Source organism: Cyclopterus lumpus, chromosome 17 (assembly GCF_009769545.1).
Source record: "Cyclopterus lumpus isolate fCycLum1 chromosome 17, fCycLum1.pri, whole genome shotgun sequence".
Classification (NCBI taxonomy): Eukaryota; Metazoa; Chordata; class Actinopteri; order Perciformes; family Cyclopteridae; genus Cyclopterus; species Cyclopterus lumpus.
The window spans coordinates 15,688,230-15,694,672 of record NC_046982.1 but is presented as its reverse complement, the minus strand read 5'-3'; the positions used below and the strand labels follow the sequence as shown (position 1 = coordinate 15,694,672).

At 44.0% G+C, this 6,443-nt stretch overlaps 1 protein-coding gene across 1 annotated transcript in view; it reads left to right on the top strand.

Moving 5' to 3' along the window:
• Positions 1-1,055: 1,055 nt before the first annotated feature.
• The window catches only part of LOC117746362 (complement component C8 beta chain-like), a 47,176-nt gene continuing 41,788 nt past the window's right edge, over positions 1,056-6,443 (top strand). The window contains exon 1 of the mRNA XM_034555441.1: positions 1,056-1,430. The gene's annotated coding sequence lies outside the window, so the exon portion shown is untranslated. The remainder of the gene's footprint in view (positions 1,431-6,443) is intronic.

Sequence of the window (6,443 nt, the reverse complement as noted above, 5' to 3'; positions counted from 1 at the left end):
CAACAACAAAATGAAAGGGACAACTTCTTTTTTATTTTCCGTGGCATGTGAACTCTTCTTGCACCACAGCAAGAATCTGATGTAACTGACATCTTTGTGTTATGTAGAATGTCAAACAATGCTTTTAAAAACTAGAATGATGGCATTTAATTAAGATGTAACAAAAAAGATGTCATGCTTTCTTTTATCTGCTGGAATGTGCTAGACAGTCTCATGCACACATGGGTCACCCCCCTCCTACCGGGGGCTGTCTCTTTGAGAGGCTTGTTGTTGCGCTGTCAGGACCCCCAACTGTTCCCCCATAATGCACCAGCACTTCTGCATGGCACCCTGTGCGAGCCCGTCTGAATCCACTGGTGTGCAGACTGCAGTCATTCACAAAGGTCAAGGCCGTACAGTAGGGGTGTGTTTGTATGTGTGTGTGTGTGTGTGTGCTGGGGGGGCATGACCTGTTTGTAGTAGCACCCCATCGGTGGGGGGTCATTATGCCCCCACGTGCCGTGTACCAATGATTGAAGCTGTCTCACTCTCCTACACCTTTCACCCCGGCTGGAGGGGGGAAATTGAAATCAATACAGCCTATGATGAGGCGACCGAAGTGGGACAGGGGTGAGGGAAGAGAGAGGAGGGAGGAGAGAGCGTTGACTTGACGGATGGCTGGTTAAAGCAGGGTGATCAATTACCCTGATGGATTGCATTTTGGGGATTTGAGAAATAAGACTGATCTCTGTTCCTTTAAGAACTATTGTCCTCTGAAGGAGAAGGAATGGACAGGAGACTCTACTGCAGTTTGCATAATATCCTTGGAGGCTGGAATATCAGTCACTTGCATCTTTGTTGTAGTGAGAAGTGGCAACTGGTCCCTCCTCCTCTCCCCAATCCTTTATTTTTCGAAAATGTTTAATCCCCTCCATCCCCCCTCCCCTCCACACATTCTCCCTCTAACGGATCCCCTCTATATTATTCTCTATGCATTTTAATTTATTTTTTTTCTGTCACCGGGGGCCCAGTTTCCCCGCCCACTCTCCTCATTTTCGCCCGAGTCTAGAATAGTGGAGCCAAGAAATAGTTAATCTCTCCGGCTGCTGCTATGATTGGCCGCTGTATGCAGCCCTCAGCCTCCTTGAATGAGAAACAGGGGTAACCAGGCAACTTCAGAGCTGGAGAGAGGGGAGAAGAAGAAGAAAAAACAAGATCGAGCTTTACGGGATTTCTGAATTATGGGAGAATTATGAACATGTAAAGCGCGAGGCGATGTGATTTCACCTTGGAAATGGAATTAACAAATGGATTTTCTTAAACACTCTCTCTCCCTCTCTCCCTGCCTCTCTCGCTCATTGGGGGGAAATAGAGCGCTCAAATGAAGGGGACACAGATGTGGATTAAAACGGATAAATGGGACACTCCAGAGAAACATCCTCTGAGTTAAGGTGAGTGGCATCTCAGTTCTGAGCTTCTCTATTAACAGGAGTGTTTAAAACTGTGAAACTGTAGAGCTGATTAAGGATGCGAGGCAGCTCCGCGACAAGTCAAGATTTATGGATAGGATGCGAAAATGGTTTGCGGAACAGTCCGCTGTGGATGACTGAGAAACAGTCACATATGTGATGGAAATGAAACGAATGAGATCATAAATGAAACAAATGAGATCAGAAATGAGCTCGCGAGGAAGATCATCGACGGTGCTTTTTTGGTGGATTTGAATGTGGAGTCCTTTAAAGCGCAAACGCCGGTCTGCCTGTCAAATAACCCGCTGTCCCACATTGAATTGCGCACGAATTTGGAAATGGACATCACGTTTCCAATTGATTACGATGCCCGATTTCCATATGTAGGCGATGTTGCTTTATAAGCTGTCATGTTCCAGGAAAAGCTACAAGCTTCTTCTTTTTTTCCGCCACGTCTGTTCCCCCCTCCCTCCACACACATTCTAAGGAAGAGATGTCCTGCTGCAACAGCAGTAAGTCATCTTCAAACGACTGCGTGTTAACCGGCTCTGAGGCTGCTTGAATGAGTGCATGATGACGCATATGTTGATACATGTATCGATCGGGGCTCGGGAACGGTTAGAAAATGCTCAGCGGGCTGCATTGGGGGATGAGTACCTGTGGATGGATGGTTGGATGGGAGCGCGCAGCGCAGCGCAGCGGCACCGGTCTGACCCGCAGCGCTGAGCCCGAGTCTGCTTCAAACCAGCATAGATAGGCCTGTGGAAGAGTGAGTCCTTAATCATTCACGTTCACGGGTCACGTTGGGGACCAAAACAATCCTGCTAATTGCGGAAACGTCTTTAGTGGAGGGCGTCTAAAATGCGTCAGAGCGTGCAGTTGCGCACACACACGAGGTGGATTTCATTGGGAAATGATGATCTTTTTATTGCGTTGGATATGCTTGGATTCAACTTTTATTGTCGGTTTTATGGTTTTTGACCATACAACCATTTTGACTGTATAAGATTACCAGGAGCCAATCAGCTTAAAGTATTCAACGACTTTATTTTTTAAATCTCAAATCTGTTTTCTCAACAACACTGACAAAAATAGATATGCTTTGCAAACATACTTCTACTAATATTTCTTAAGTATTCTTTTAGGAGGGGCTACTAGTGAAATGGTTAACCCCTTCCTTAAATTATTGTTAACCTTTCAAAACTTAAATCCTCCATGAGCCAACATGACCAGTTCAAATGCGCAATTCATTACTGGACCATATGTCCATCACGGTGCCCTGTGTTTGATGCTTGAGTGCTCATGCAAGAACAGGCCGAGATGGAGAATGGCCTTGACTGTTGCTGTGGAAAAGCAGTAACAAAACAGCTAGCAGCTATAAAACAGGCTGCTGGTAAAATAATGTGCTTGCCTATATCTTGTTGGTTCAAATGAGCACAAGTCGTGTTTATGTTGCGGCTCGGCGGGATGTAATCAAAGGTCGGCATTGGTGTTTTGACACTGGTCCCAAAGTTCATCGGCAACTTCTGCCAATCGACCAAACTGCCTCGTAATCTCCTTACAGAGGATGTTCTGCAACAGATCCTAAGCTGCACTCACTGGCTTGATTGTAGGACACATGTGTTATGCACACACACACACACACACACACACACACACGCACGCACACACACACACACATACGCACGCACACACACACACACCCACACACCATACAATTTCCAGTTGTCATCCCAAGACAGTTCTCTGCAGCCCAGTGTGAGTTGTGGGGCTTAAGATGGAGCTGAACAAAACACTAGAGAGCATTAACTTCTCCAGTAAAGGCTTCTTTGTTGGGCCTCCCAGTGGAATCGAGACACTTAATTTAGCTCCTGACAGCAAAAGCAGCGAGTGGATATGTGAGCTATATCTTATCCGATTAAGACTATAATGCCTTTTCCCTTTTTTGCAATTATTATAGAATGGTGAACGTCGTTCGGTTACTTCTTTTTCATGTTATCCCAGTACAATTACAACAAAGCAGCGACAGCATTTGGGTTGTTGTTGTTGTCTTGCACTCCTAACATTATTGCCCCCCCACTCCCCCATTTGCCTTTGTGTTACCTCTTGCCTTTTACTTTGCTGAAAGCCTTGTGTGTTATCACATTTGTTGTTTGTCTCCATATTGCAGTAGCATTACCTCAAATTGAACTCCCTTAAGATTTTGCAAGTGCTCTGAGATAATGCATCTAACGAACAGGGCTTACGCTGACATCAATGTAGCGTTGCAGCATTAGACACACGATTGCTGGAGCGGCCTGAATCTTTCATAAAAGTAGTTTTATGGAGCTTGCATGATTGTGTCTGAGTTCTCATTTTGCTGGTGGCCTTCTCACATCCAGTTTACTCATTAATGAAGATGTGGCCTCTGGCAGAGGCAGGTCAGAGGTGATCTCGGTTGACTCATTTGAACAAAAGGTGAAGATTGCTCAGATAGCAGTGCATGCAGGATGCTGAATGGTGCACATGCTCCGTTGGGGGTGTAATCAACATGACAGGTGCATCTGAAGTTGAGAGTGCAACGGGAGGGTGGTGGCAACCACATGTGTCAGAAGCAAAAATTCAAACAAGCTGTAAAAGTAACAAAAGAAAAGGAACTCAGATCAGTTTGACATTTTGGAAGGCACTATTCGTTGTCTTCTCAAGAGCAATACTTACAAAAAATCAAAGTGAGGAAACAACAGTTTCGTTTTTTTATGGGCTTTATTTGCTGGATTATTATAGTCTCTTCTGAATGCCTTGCAACTAATGGCCAAGAAATAGCCTGTAAAACAGTTGTTTTTACACTTTTTGCACAGATTAAACAAACAAGATATAAAGTGTTAATGAGTGAGCTTCACAGGAGCTTTTGTTACCTTTGGACAGAGCAGGCTGGCCGTTTCCTCCCGCTTCCAATCCTTATGCTAAGCTATGCTGTCCATTTGCTCCAGCTCCATATTTAGTGTAATGTCATGACAATGCTAATCCTCTCAAATGACTTCCAGCAAGAAAGCGAATAAGCATATCTCAGAAAATCTTATTATCTTACCTAAACATCTTCCAAGAGAATCATCCTGTTTAAATGAGCATTTCCATTCCAATATGTTTAGGCTGGTCCTGTTTCAGTAATACAATTGGAAATAGGCCCACACTTTAAAAAATGAATACAGCTCCCACATAATTGAAGATACCATCTTGCACATTAAATTACCTTTTTTACATTCTATTGTGGCTGTAAATTGCAACTCTATTTCCATTCATATCTTGTTACATATCAATTCATAAAATTATTTCCATTATCCGTTAGTAGTGGGACCGCTCTCTTTACAAAAGCATCAAACCTTATCAGAGTAAACATGTTATTATTGAATTATATGTTGAAATTATGAAAAGTAATAAAAGTGTAATTTATCTGAATAATAATGTGGCAGATAAAGCTAATTCACGTTTCCATCAATTCATATCTATTTATCAATTATAAATATATATGTTAATTCTGCAAACACAGTAATCAGGCCCCATTGACTAATGCTTTTCTCTTATTGCACTGACCCTGTGGAGTTGACAATGAGGCCACGACCCCGCCACTATAAGGAGTATTACTGGAATCAAATGGGCAAATGAATTGCCAGCCCATCAAACAATTATTTCCATTGTGTGGAGCCGGGTAGCTAGTAATCTCTGGGCCTTGACCTGTAACATCTGGTAAGTGAGTAAAGTGTTCAGTGTGAAGCCGGCAGTGTCGGCCTGACCTCCCACGTTCAGCCGGTGCAGCCTTCACTGCCCGTTTCACTTCCAGAGGACTGGGCTTCTTCAATGCATCAATGACACCAGCCATCACAAGGGACATGTAGCATGCCAAACCAGTGATTCATTAGGACTCAATTAGCTGGGAGGCATGGGGCGCCTTGCCATATGCCTCGAGGTTCTACAGCAATCTGTACCCACTCCCTACTACTGTACTCTCAACTGTCTTTGGCACTGCGCATGTGTGTTGCACCAGTGGTGTACGGAACCAGTGCTTTTCTGGAACCAGTGCTGTCTGGAACCAGCACAGCGCAACAGTCTGCTCCTTTTCATAGAGCCATCGTCTGTGTACGATTAAAACAAGTGAGGAGTAGAGATTTAGCGGCTCTGTCTCCAGCCACCCAACATCCGAGCTGGAAATGAGTCACAATGACCTTCAGCTCAACTCATGTTGCGCCAGTTGGCTCCGTATGAAATGCTCATCCATCTACTGAAGTATGAGGCTGTGGAGCTCTAGATACTGTAAATCTAAGGAGGTAAGAAAGGCCCCCGCTCAATATCGACTTCGCCTTGCTTGCCAAGTGGCGGCGTGTGCTGCCGACAAGATCTATCCGCCCTGGAATCTAGTTTGTCTTCTTATCTGTGCCAAGGTAAAGGACCCTCTCACCCCATCCTCCGTACCCCCACCGCCCAATCAAACTCTTCCACAACCCAAAATTAAGGAAATTAGATGAGAGCAGAGAGCAGTCTTAAAGAGAAGGTCAATAAACACGCTGATCTCCAAATATGTCATGTGATGTGACATATACATACACACACAAGCTGGCATATGATATGATTGTGTTAATAATTGACATTAAGATTTTTTTTAAGTCAATGCTGCTAATTTGCAATAGAAATCTCTGACCTTTACGAAGTTGCAAAGGAGTGATGGCCTCCATCCCACCTCCCTCACCTGCAACGTTAGATCAGACGGTATTGTGATGGCTTGGTTGGTCCTCCAAAACCCTATTTTATTGGATAAGTGTATCTGACAGATTGCAGGATGAGTCATCACAATCCTTGAATGGTTAAACAGGAAGCTTAAAGGAGTTAAGAAACTCAAAAAGGAGTTTTTTCGCCCCACATATACACATAGAGATCATTACAAGGAGGAACACATGTCAAGACATAACCTGTAACACAGGAACAAACATATTGATAATAATAATTGTTCAGAGCATCCTTCAC